We start from the raw sequence: 13,857 nt of genomic DNA, 5'->3' as shown, positions 1-13,857 counted from the left end.
AAAGACATGCGGTACAGGTGAATTGGGTTGGCTAAATTGTCCATAGTGAGAGTGTGTGTGTGTGAATGTTTGTGTGGATGTTTTCCAGAGATGGGTTGCGGCTGGAAGGGCATCTGCTGCATAAAAACTTGCTGGATAAGTTGGCGGTTCATTACACTGTGGTGACCCCAGATTAATAAAGGGACTAAGCCGACAAGGCAAGGCAAGTCAAGTTTATTTATATAGCACATTTCATACACAGTGGAAATTCAAAGTATTTTACATAAACAGGAATAAAAAAGACAAGTTTAGGACATAAAATGCAGACAATAAAAATGATTAAAAACAGATAAAAACAATTTATAATGTGTTAAAATAGGTTATAAAAGAATGAAAAAGAAAATGACAAGAAAACGAATGAATGAGAAGGATATTAAATTGCAGAAATTTACCAGAAATTTAAAAGTAATAAAACCAACCGGGGCTCATTGTGGAAACGTAGCCCCGCGGACGTTTCTGGAGGCCGCGAAATACGTCACGGGAGGCACGTATTCGAGCAGTTTTTGTTTTCGCCAATCCGCGAAAGGCTGCTGTGCACGCTTTTTCACGTCTCGGACGCCTCTCGGGAGCGCGCGCCGTTCGCGCCCACGCTGTAATCGCGTGAAAAGCCACCGGAGGCCGCTGTAGAGCATTGGACGATCGACCGGGCTGCCGGGCGGCCAATCAGCCGACCCAGCCACCCTCCTCCCCCTCCTCCTTCTCCTTCCCTAAACCCAAGCGACGATTTGCAAAAGCAGTCCAGAAAAAAAAGCAAAAGCCCTCGTCCGATTTTGACCGCTTTTTCGGATCTCGCCCCATCGCGAACTCGTTCGCTCTTATTTTTTTGGATTCTGTTTTTCATCTTACCCGATTTCTGGAACCGCTCTTCCCCGGACTCCATCCCGGTCGTCGATGTGGCCGGCTCCTCCTCCCTCCGGGCTTCCGCTCCGCCGACGTAATGCTGCAAACTAAGCGGACAAACTGGTTAAGGCGGGAAAGCCCTCCACACTGAGGTGAGCCGTCAGCCAGTGAGCGCGAAGAGAAGGAGGAGTGGAGTGGCGTCACACCGCCCTGCAGCGTTCACTCGATAAAAAAAAACAAAAGTGCGGCCATACGTACCTCCGGCCACGTTAATCGCTGTCTCCTGAAACGTCCGCAGGGCTACGTTTCCAGAATAAACTTGGGTTGAATAAAATTTCTGTAATTTAACATCCGTTATTTTACGGTATATTTCTGTTATTTAGTAGACGTTATATTATTATTATTATTATTATTATTATTATTATTATTATATTGTTATTTTTTCTGGCACTCCAGCTGCCGGAAATAATCCGTACAATTACAGATTTTTTTTTACAGTGTGCGAATCATTCTTTATTTAATAAATGACTTTCGCCTCCAGCCGTAACCCATCACTGGGAAATTTCTGTAAACATTTGAATGAAAATATCTGTAGATTTATTATTTTTTGCACTTCATTTCACCAAAGACATTTTACCGTAATTTTATGGTTTTTGTTTGGCAGTCATTTGACCTTTTTTTTTTTTTTTTACGATTTTTTTTCTTACAGCGTATGTTGGAAAATATTTGGTCAAATATTATTCACTGTCATCATGGCAAAGATGAAATAAATCAGTTATTAAAAATGATTTATTAAAACTATTACTTTTAGAAATGTATTGAAAACAATCTCTCAGTTAAACAGAAATTGGGGGAAAATATAGAGGGGGGGCTAATAATTCTGACTTCAAATCTATATGCAGATGTGTGTTCAGTATTCAGACGGCTGATTCAAGGGGAATTGCACAGTGCGAATAACATGTAGGACAGATTTTACCAGTGAATTTGTGGCATGACTTGATTTGCATAATTCCTTTAGTGAATGATGTGGTAAAACAACACCGCATCTGAATCCTCCTCAAGTGTGTGTGTGCTGTTCAGAGGATCACGGGGGAAAGACGGAAGAATTCAGAAGATTACAGCGCTTGGAAATCCCAGCTCCACTAAATGAAGTCAAGATTTTGCCGTACAGCGAATTGTGCTGACTCGGAGGGATTACGGGCCACGCGCGTGTGTTCATTTGCTTTGCCATCTGTCAGGTCGATGTAATTGATGGCGCATCAAGATCAGATGCACAGATTACACCTGATGCTTATTCTGTTGAGTGTAATGTTTGCTAATTCATTTATTTATTAATTTTAGTTAGTTTTAGTCAAATTTGTTTACTTTATTTAATTTTTTCATTTTTTTTTTCATTTTATTATTTTAATTTTTTATTGATTTATTTTGTTTTATTTTTTAACTTTATTTTTCTGTTATTATTTGATTATTGTTAAGTAATGTTACAATTTACACAGTTAGTTAGTTAGTTAGTTATTTAGTTAGTTTTATCCATTTAAAACAAATTATTTTGTGGTTATTTTACTTTATTTTATTTATTTATTTGTTTTATATTTTATTTATTTATTTATCTTTATTTATTTATTTTTTAAATTGCATTTATTTTATTTTCAAACTTTATTTTCTGTTATTATTTATTTATTAATAATTAATATTTTGTTCATTTATATAGATAGTTAGGTAGTTATTGTTATTGCTTATTTATGAACAAGTAATATTTACATATTTATTTAATAAGCTTTTTACTTCATTTTCATTTAATTATTTATTGTTTTGTATTTTGTTTATTTATATTTAATTTTTATTTATTTTGTTTATTTTTAAACTGTATTTTCTACTATTATTGTTTATTTATTAAGTAATATTTAAACATCTATTTATTTAGTTTTTTATTTTATTTTTATGTATTTATTTATTTATTCATTTATTTGAATTTCATTTATTTAATTTGTATTTATTTATTGTCTTGTAATTTTTACTTTATTTTCTTTTATTATTTATTTATTAATAAGTAATAATTTTATTAATTTTTACTTATATTTCTTTTATTTCTTCATTTATTTATTTTTTAAATGTGTATTTATTCATTATATAAATAATATATATATATATATATATATATATATATATATATATATATATATATATATATATATATATATATATATTAGTTTATTTTAATATTATTTACTTTATTATATCTACTTTATAATTTTTATTTTATTATTATTTCATTGTATTTTATTATTTATTTTTTATTCATTATTTTATTGAACTTAGAACATAAAACCTGCCTGTTTTTGTGCTTCATATGCAAACTTTAGCTGGAAATGGGCATGCATTATTTTGCTAGTGATTATACAGTAGTTCTGAAAAACACACAGTGCTCTATTCATTCCCTGTTTCTGTATTCCACACATGTACGCCTGCGCTCTATAGAATTAAAACACTGTCAAAGTCTATTACCTCACGTGTAATTGTACCTTTAGGCTTTATAAAAATACCTTTTACATTAATAGGAGCTTTGGACCACATAGAAAATCTCTTTCTTATATACCGCAAAGCCTATGGGCTACAGTAGCCCTGCTATTTTTATCAAAGCTTCATCCGTGTGTGTTATTGCTTCTGTACATTTAATTATACAATCATTCCCTCGTTTATTTAAATACATCAAGAGTAAATGGAGAGATTTGTGGTCATGCATTTATGAAAACAAAGTCTGAAGGTCACTGCGATGGATAATAAAATATACTACACCTACTGCAGGCTTTTTTATACTCACTAGCCTGGCTTTTCTTTGATTTTTAATTTTTATTTTTTTGCTTTAGGCAAGGTTAATAATTGTTTTATAATTGAAAATGTCTTCTTTGGCAGATAGGACACTTTAATGTGATATTTTGTCATGTAATGCCATGACATTCATTCATTTTTTGTTTTGGTAAGCCCACACACAGAATCTGCGTGTGCAGAAATCTTCATATTTCCGCTAGATTTTTAGCCCATTGTTGACTTTATTTATTTACATGTGTAACTGACTGCAAATATATTTATTCAGTTTTAAATTAATTTCAGTAAAAATATTGTCTAGTATGAAAGTGTTCATTTGATTTATTTACAGTACAATTTTTAAAGTCATATTTTCTGTCTTTATTTGATGTATTATATAAGAGACTTGCTTTGTTTAAGTGGGTCTAATTGGATTTACTGTGTAAACATTAAATAAAAGTTTAAAAAGTTATATTTTTTTTATATATCATGTATTAAGTTTTTAGTAATGATATTCCCAAAATAATTCTGCATAAATTTACAGATTTTTTTTTTTTACAAAATTCTCTGCAGAAATAGCAAAACATGTGTGAAACATGTCTAAAGTGTTGTTAAGTACTTTTGGCATCACAAATAAGTTTAGAGATGTAAAGACTTAAAATAAAGCCATAAAATTATTTTATTTTATCGATACTTATTTTGGAACAAAACATAAAAAAATACAAAAGAAATTAAATATATATATATTTTTATTAAAAATTATTATTATTATTATTATTATTATTATTATTATTATTTATTTATTTATTTATTTATTTATTTATTTATTATTATAAAAGTATACAAACAAATACATTAAATAAATAAACTTTATATTTGTTCTATTTGTTTTATTATTATTTTATATTATTTTATTCATTTTTATTATTTGTTCTTTGTTATTTTACATTTAATTTTGTTTTATTATTATATATTTTATTTTACTAGTATTTAATTTGGTTTAGTTTCATTTAGTTTTCTTTATTCATAATGTGTTTATTTTATTTTAGCTTAGTTTTGCATTTAATTATTTACTTATTTATTTATTCACATGTTTTAATATTTACTTTATTTTTAATATTTATAGTAATTTCTTATCTTTTTTCTTATCTTTTTGTATCTATATATATAATTAAATAATTAATAATATGACAATTATTATAATAATATTATATTTGTATTTTGAAATTTTGCAGTACACTATTTGAAACAGCATAATGTACATGTTACTTTAAATATGTGTTTTGTGCATATACATTTGAAGGTTAGCTTTGTTGCATCATAGCTAGAAGGTTGATTCCCGGCTGGGCCAGTTGGCATTTCTTTGTGAAGCTTGCATGTTCTCCCCAAGTTGGCGTGGGTTTCCTCCAGGTGCTCCGGTTCTCCCACTGTCCAAACACGTGCTATAGGGGAATTAAATAAACTAAATTGACTGTAGTGTATGTGTATGTATGGGTGTTTCCCAGTACTGGGTTATGGCTGAAGGGCATTCGCTGTGTAAAACATCCTGGATAAGTTGGAAATAAGGGACTAAATCAAAGGATATGAATGTACAGTTTAAGTCAGATTTATTAGCCCCCCCCCCTTATTGTTTTCCCCAATTTCTGTCAGAGAGCAGATTTTTTTTAGCACATTTCTAATCATAATAGTTTTTAATAACTCATCTCTAATAACTGATTTATTTTATCTTTGCCATGATGACAGTAAATAATATTTGACTAGATATTTTTCAAGACACTTCTATACAGCTTAAAGTGACATTTAAAGGATTAACTAGGATAATAAGGTTAACTAGGCAGGTTAGGGTAATTAGGCAAGTTCTTGTATAATGATGGTTTGGTCTGTAGACTATGGGGGAAAAAAATAGCTTAAAGGGGCGAATAAATTTGTCTTTAAAATGTTTTTAAAAAAAATCTAAATGTGCTTTTATTGTAGTCGAATTAAAACAAATAAGACTTTCTCCAGAAGAAAAAATATTATCAGACATTCTGTGAAAATTTCCTTGCTCTGTTAAACATCATTTGGGAAATATTTAAAAAATATTAATAATAAATACAATTCAAAGGAAGGCTAATAATTCTCACTTTAACTGTATATAAGTTCAGTTTTGCAAATGTCATTTGATGCAGACATTAAAATATAGCATAAATATAAAATACTAATTCAAAGCACTACTTTAATGGCACAAGTATTTAAAAGCCCAAATCAAAAAGTATAAATGCACAATGTCATTGCATCATATGATAAAACATCCTATAAAGCATCATTTCTGGTAAATCATATTTTTCGGTCACAGCATCCACTTACCATCGCCATGCAGCTGATGAATGAATGTGTGCACAACTGATTAGAGAAGTGAGTGTGTGTGTTTAGTAAAGCAGTGACTTTCAGGAGTGTGTCTGAAATGTGAGTGTGTGAGTGTCTTCATCATATGATGGACGCTTGTGAGCGGGAAGTGTGTTAGTAAACTCCAGTTGATCTTAAAGGCTAAGTGGCTTTTAGTTTGATACTCTTTGGGAGTCTTTAGTGTCTGGCGTGTGCTGGATGCTGATTTAGATCCGATCACATCAGCAAAGGAATTTACCACTATAATTACACCATCTAAAGCTTTTTGACAAGATGCCCAGAAATGAAAATCTGCACAGTGCAATAAAACACGGGCTGTATGTGTGCTATAGTTTCCCTTTTCTGCTGGGATTTTTAAAAGACGAGTCCTGATTCAATTCATCTTTGTTTGTATAGCGCTCTCATGATGTAGATTCTGTCAAAGCAGATTAACATAGACGTTTTCAGAGTTGAAGTTCAGTTCAGTTCAGTGTGGTTTAATTTTCACTGAAAGTCCAAACACTGAAGAGCAAATCCATTGATGTGCAGTTTTACAAGTCCTAAACCAAGGAAGCCAGGGGCGACAGTGGAGAAACAAACTTCACCAATTGACCAAAGTGAAGGAAAAAACCTAGAGAGAAACCAGGCTCAGTTGGGCACAAACATTTCTCCTCTGGCCAAACTTCTTGCAGATCTGCAGTCTAGGTACTTGCAAATGCGGGACGTCCATGGTGGAGAAGCTGCAGGTGTGAGTAGGTCACCAGCAGGTGTTCAGGCAGATCAGTGTGGAGACTCGTCTTTCAGGAATCAGTCTCATGCTCTCCACTCCTCTATGTCCACCACATCATTTGCTCAGGATACGGCCTGGTCCAGGATTATGGAGACCTCTAAAAATCCTCTATAGTTGGCGTCATTTCTTCACAGGGATTACAACAATGGCGCTGCGCAATCTCTAGAGGTCTCAGATGAGTATCCTCAGGTGAAAAAAAAAAAAAACTGCACTGAAAACACTGCTGTCCATCTCTATTTTCTTAGGACGTTTGTAAAAACTTTTTAATACGCATATTGAACAAACATGGCAGCTACCTGTAATAAAGTTTAGTATCCCCTGGGTGTAAAAAACAAAAAATATAATAAATAAAAAATCTACTTTTAGATAAATACACACTAAATGCTGGGTTGTTGTTGTTTTAAGTTAAATATGGCTAAATCCAAGCATTGGGTTAAAAGTGTCATTTAAATGTAACAAAAAAAAAAAAAAAAACATTTGGGTTTTTGGGATTGGACATTGGGTTTTTTGGGATTGGAGTAATCCTGGTTTGTTTGTTCGTTCGTTCGTTCGTTCGTTCGTTCGTTCGTTCGTTCGTTCGTTCGTTTGTTCGTTCGTTCATTCATTCATTCATTCATTCATTCATTCATTCCTTTATTTAGTTATTAATCAATTAATTCAGTTATTCATCAGTTTATACCTTTATTCATTAATTTATACATTCGTTTAGTTATTAATTCATTCATTCAGTTGTTCATTCGTTCATTTATTCTTTTATGCATTTTTATTCATTTTTTATCCATTCATTCATTTAGTTAAGTCATTCAGTTATTCATTCATTTATTCATTCAGTTATCAATTCATTAATTCAGTTATTCATTCATTTATTCATCCAGTTATCAGTTCATTAATTCAGTTATTCATTCATGTATTCATTCAGTTATCAATTCATTAATTCAGTTATTCATTCATTTATTCATCCAGTTGTCAATTCATTAATTCAGTTATTCATTCATTTATTCATCCAGTTGTCAATTCATTAATTCAGTTATTCATTCATTTATTCATTCATTGATGTAGTTTTTAATTGATTAATTCAGTTATTTATTAGTTAATTCATGCATTCATTCATTCATTTAGATATTAATTCATTCAGCTATTCATTACTTTTATCATTCATTCATTCATTCATTTAGTTATTAGTTAAGTCAGTTATTCATTCATTCATTTAGTTATTAGGTAATAATTTAGTTATACATTAATTAATTCATTTATTAATCCATCGTTATTAATTCAATCATTCCGTTATTCATTAGTTTATCTATTTATTACTTTATTCAATCAGTTATTCATTCATTTATACCTTTATTTATTCATTTATACGTTTATTTAGTTATAAATTTATTCATTCAGTTGTTTATTCATTCATTCATTCATTTATTCATTTATTCTTTTATGCATTTTTATTCATTTTTTATCCATTCATTTATTAAGTTAAGACATTCAGTTATTCATTCATTCATTCATTCAATTATCAATTCATTAATTCAGTTATTCATCCATTTATTTATTCATTCATATAGTTATTAATTCATTAATTCAGGTATCCATTCATTTATTCATTCATTCAGTCATTTAGATATTAATTCATTCAGCTATTCATTAATTTGATCATTCATTCATTCATTCATTCATTTAGTTTTTTAATTATTTAATTCAGTTATTCATTCATTAATTTAGTTAGGTAATACGTTAGTTATTAGTTTATTCATTCATTTATTAATCCATTTAGTTATTAATTCAATCATTCCATTATTCATTCATGTTACTATTTACTACTTTATTCATTCAGTTATTCATTCATTTATTCATTCATTGAGTTGTTACTTTATTCAGTTATTCATTTATTCATTGATAAATTAATTGGTTCATTCATACATTTAGTTATTCATTAATTCATTTATTTGTTCATACATTTATTCATTCACTCATTCATTCATTTATTAATTCATTCATTTATCTATTCATTCAAGTATTCATTCATTAATTCATTTAGTTAATAATTTACCCATTATTTATTATGGGTTAATTATTAATTATTATTCTATCTATTATTCATTTTTATTCATTTTTTTTGGTTAAATACCTTGTTCATTAATTTATTCATACACTTATTAATTTATCCACTTAATAATTTATTCATTTATTCAATTACTTAGTCAGTCAGTTGGTTAATCTGGTTGTGCGCTCTTATAGCAGAATCCTCCTGCAGTTGTAGTGTTGTGTAAAACAGCACGCAGGTTTGTTCTGACATCAACAAGAGCACATATTGACAGAATTAGAGTACAGAGTGTTTGGCATTGGCAGCTTGATGAAGTTGAGTTTGTGGCTCTGCAGTGCAGGAGTGCAGCGCATTGATGTGTTTGTCTGCAGAAACTCAGCTCTGTTTTTACAGACGAAAAAAGCTAAGATTTACTCATCTTCAGCTGGAGGAGATGAGTCTTTCTTTCTTTCTTTCTTTCTTTCTTTCTTTCTTTCTTTCTTTCTTTCTTTCTTTCTTTCTTTCTTTCTTCAGATTTTCCCTAACTGTTTAAAATTAAACGAGGTCTTATTTTCCCCTTTTAAAGACATCTTAAAAAAACATGTTCATGCTATAAATGAGGGAAAATAAATAAATAAGTAAATAAAAGATAAAAACAAGTTTATTTTTCTTACCCCATTGCCAGAGTATTTGTTCTGGTTTGCATGATTGACTCATGCATGACTATTATTTATTATTCAACTATTAGATTACGTGTTTTATTTATTAATGCTAGTTATTTTAAGGCAAGTCAAAAAAAAAAAACAAGTAAGATGATTTGTGTATTGGTTTGTTTGCTGTGTTCTCTGCATCTGTACACTGTAGTTGTTATTGCTCTGGTTAGGGATGGTGTATGGTGAGTTTTTAAGGCTCATTCTGGCTCAGTCCCAGTGGCTTTAGCTGCACGGCTCAATCAGTTCTTACAGTATGTGCATTAGGATTAGTCTGTCCCAAATCGCAGTCTGCTGAAGGTGCCTGCACTGTATTTTTAAGGCCTAAATCCATGGAAGCTTTTTGGGTTACTTTCAGCAATTACAACCCTTAGAGGAGAAGAAAAGGGGAGCAGTTTTTTTTTTTATTTATTTATATACGAGGTAAAATAACTAAAAGATTTACTTTAATTTCACATTTAATGCAATATTAAGTGCCATTTGTTTCACATTTTTGCAAGCACTGGTATGTTGCTTTTTTTTCTGAGAGAAACTAGAATTTCTAATGCTACTAATACTTGTAAATAATATATTTTTTCATAATTAAAATGCAATAAATATATACTATATTGTATTAATAAATATGTACTTGTATATTACAATATTAATATATATATATATATATATATATATAATACATTGTAATAATAACAACAATGATAATAATAATAATAATAATAATAATAAATGTATAATATTCTAGGTTTTTATATTATGTATATTAAAAGTATTATTATTATTATTATTATTATTATTATTATTGATAATAATAATAATAATAATAATAATAATAATAATAATAGTAATAATAATAATAACAACAACAACAACAATAACAACAACAATATTATTGTTAATAATAATAATATCAATAATAACATGAATAATATGAATAATAATATGAATAATAATTTATTACTATTATTATTATTATTATTTTTATTATTATTATTATTATTATTATTATTATTATTATTATTATTATTATTATTATTATTATTATTAAATCTTTCTGTAAAACCCAAAAAAGACATATTTATTAATATATATATTTTTAATATAAAGATAATATTTATTTAAATTAACATGAACAAATAAATAAATAAATAAACTATATGCAGTTTAAATGAAAAAATATAAAAAAATTCAGTAATGTTTTCTATTTACATGTCTTAAATATTTAAAATGAGCTTTTCTATATAACCCAAAAAATACATCAATACAAACAATATGCAGTTTATATATATATATATATATATATATATATATATATATATATATATATATATATATATATATATATATATATATATATATATTTTTTTTTTTTTTTTTGCAAAACATATATTCAAAAATTCCTAAATAATGTTTTCTATTTACATGTCTTAAATGTTTAAAATTAGCTCTTGGTGTACAAATGTTTTTACACCACGCATAACTTAAATATTCCTTTTTAATAGATGTTCAAACTTCAAATATAAAAACATGAAATAAATATAAGTCCCGGGTCAACCCAGGCAATCCAGCAGTGATTCCAGGGCATGACTGGTTTCCCAGTGAATCAGTCATGATGTAACATCGGCTGTGGGGTATTGATTTTCTAACACATTCGCAGGCTTTGTTTTCTCTGGCTCTTCTGATATTGATGGCCAACAGGCGGTGTCTGTATTTCAAAGGGCCACGTGAGAATATGTGGAGTAAAAACAAACACTTTCGCCGGGTTTTATTTACCAGCGGTTGGAGAGAAACGCAGGCACCGGTGTCCGATTTGGGGAAAACCTCCAGGTGAAAGTAAGCCAGTCTTCATGATTACTCTGCACTTTTTTACAAGGGCTGGAAAAGCGTTTCACAGTCAGTTTGTCTTGCTCGGCTGCGGCTGTGAATTCTGCTCATGTTAATTGTTACGGGCAACTTTTCAGAGCGCTGAAGTTTGCCAGAGATCTGCAGACAGCAAAGAGAGACTTTTAATGAAGAGCTTTTATCGATCAGTGGACAAAACAGCTGTTAATTACATGAGAGCAGGCCTTTAATTTGCTGCTATGAAATACGCCATCGTGTGTCTGAAATATTGGGTTTTTCTGAATTAGGGAAATGGGATGTTGAATTGAAATAATTTGCTGATTTGAGAAAATTGGACTCTTGTTGCTGATTGAGATTGCTATGATTATTTTTAGAGTTTAGTTGCTCTCAATCGGTTGCGTTGGATGATTTTACATCATATAGTTTTATTTTTTTCCACAATCTTCATTCATTCATTCATTCATTCATTCATTTCTTCATTCATTCATTCATTCATTCATTCATTCATTCATTCATTCATTCATTCATTCATTCATTTCTTCATTCATTCATTCATTCATTCATTCATTTCTTCATTCATTCATTCATTCATTCATTCATTCATTCATTCATTCATTCATTCATTTCTTCATTCAATCATTCATTTCTTCATTCATTCATTCATTCATTCATTCATTCATTCATTCATTCATTCATTTCCTTATTCATTCATTCATTTATTTGTTCATTCATTCATTCATTCATTCATTCATTCATTTCTTCATTCATTCATTCATTCATTCATTCATTTCTTCATTCAATCATTCATTTCTTCATTCATTCATTCATTCATTCATTTCCTTATTCATTCATTCATTCATTTCCTTATTCATTCATTCATTCATTCATTCATTCATTCATTCATTCATTCATTCAATCATTCATTTCTTCATTAATTCATTAATTAATTCATTCATTCATTCATTCATTTATTCAATCATTAATTTCTTCATTCAATCATTCATTTCTTCATTCATTCATTCAATCAATTATTTCTTCATTCAATCATTCATTTCCTTATTCATTCGTTCATTTATTTGTTCGTTCATTCATTCATTCATTCATTCATTCATTATTTCATTCATTCATTCATTCATTCATTCTTTTTCCTATAGATTATTCTCTATTTCAGCGGTCACCACTGTGGAATGAATCAACAACTATTTCAGCATATGTTTTATGCGCCAGATGCACTTCCAGCTGCAACCCAGGATTGGGAAACACCCACACACACTTTTTATCCCCAACTCATGGCAATACTCTTTGTCCTTTCCATACATATTTCCACAGTAATGCATTCCAATAGACCATAGATAATTCAGCCCTGCTTTAATTTTTTCCTTTTAAATATTTCCAGGCGGTTCATTCCGCTGTGGCGACCCCGGATTAATAAAGGGACTAAGCCGACAAGAAAATGAATGAATGAGAAATGAATATTTCCAAATGATGTTTAACAGAGCAAGGAAATTTTTACATTAATTCCAATTACATTTTTTTCTTCTAGAGAAAGTCTTATTTGTTTTATTTCTGCTAGATTGAAAGGAGTATTTAATTTTTTAAACACCATTTTAAGGTCAATTAATAGTCCCTTTAAGCTTCAGACTGCTGCCAGTAAGTTACTGTAGATTCTACATTACATTGTTAACAGTGTATCTGATTACTGTTTAAAACAGGAGCTGAACTTGAATTCTCCAGTATTTCCAAACAGTCTCACAGCAATTTGTAAGTTTTTGATTTAGTGGCTAATTTGAACGAATTTGTTCGATCTCATTCGCACAGTTTAGTACAATTTGCTTATCTCCCGATAGTTGGTTTAGGGGTGGGATTTGGTGACACGTCTCCTTTTTAAAAATCGTACATTTTTAAACGCATGTACATTTTTATACGAATTCGTATGAATTAGCCACTAAACTGAAAAAAAGTAAAATAGTAAACAGTAATACAATAGTAAACAGTAATAGTAGAATAGAGAACGTTTCCTCGTTAGATCATGCTGGCATTTAGTTCTTATTTCTTTCTTATCATTTGTCTTGACATTTGATTGACTTGACTATTTGTGATGACAATGAAACAACACAGATCATTAGAAACACTTGCTTCGGCTTACGTTATTTTTCAACAGCTAAATCGCACTCAAGCATACATTTGACTGTAGTTTCAAGGGTAAAATGAACACTAGGGGGCAGTATGGTGACAACAGCTTTTCCTTTTTTCACTAATGATACTTTAAACAACATTCTATTTCCGAATAAAATATTATTTGTATAAAGGATTATACAAAGCAACGCTGTCTATGATTTGTAATTGAATACATATGTGTCACCTTTCTATCTGCCACAAAACAGTTTAAAGCAATGCAAAATCATGATAAGAAGTCAGTGGTTTCAGTGCACTTTTTTCACAAACCCCAC

At 29.7% G+C, this 13,857-nt stretch overlaps 1 protein-coding gene across 4 annotated transcripts in view; it reads left to right on the top strand.

The window, feature by feature from the left end:
* cdh22 (cadherin 22) overlaps positions 1 to 13,857 on the top strand; it is a 499,150-nt gene that overhangs the window by 155,514 nt on the left and 329,779 nt on the right. The gene's annotated exons all lie outside the window — the stretch shown is intronic.

This window comes from Danio rerio, chromosome 6 (genome assembly GCF_049306965.1).
Source record: "Danio rerio strain Tuebingen ecotype United States chromosome 6, GRCz12tu, whole genome shotgun sequence".
NCBI lineage: Eukaryota > Metazoa > Chordata > Actinopteri > Cypriniformes > Danionidae > Danio > Danio rerio.
The sequence above is the reverse complement of the archived record's forward strand: the minus strand, read 5'-3'. Positions and strand labels throughout refer to the sequence as shown.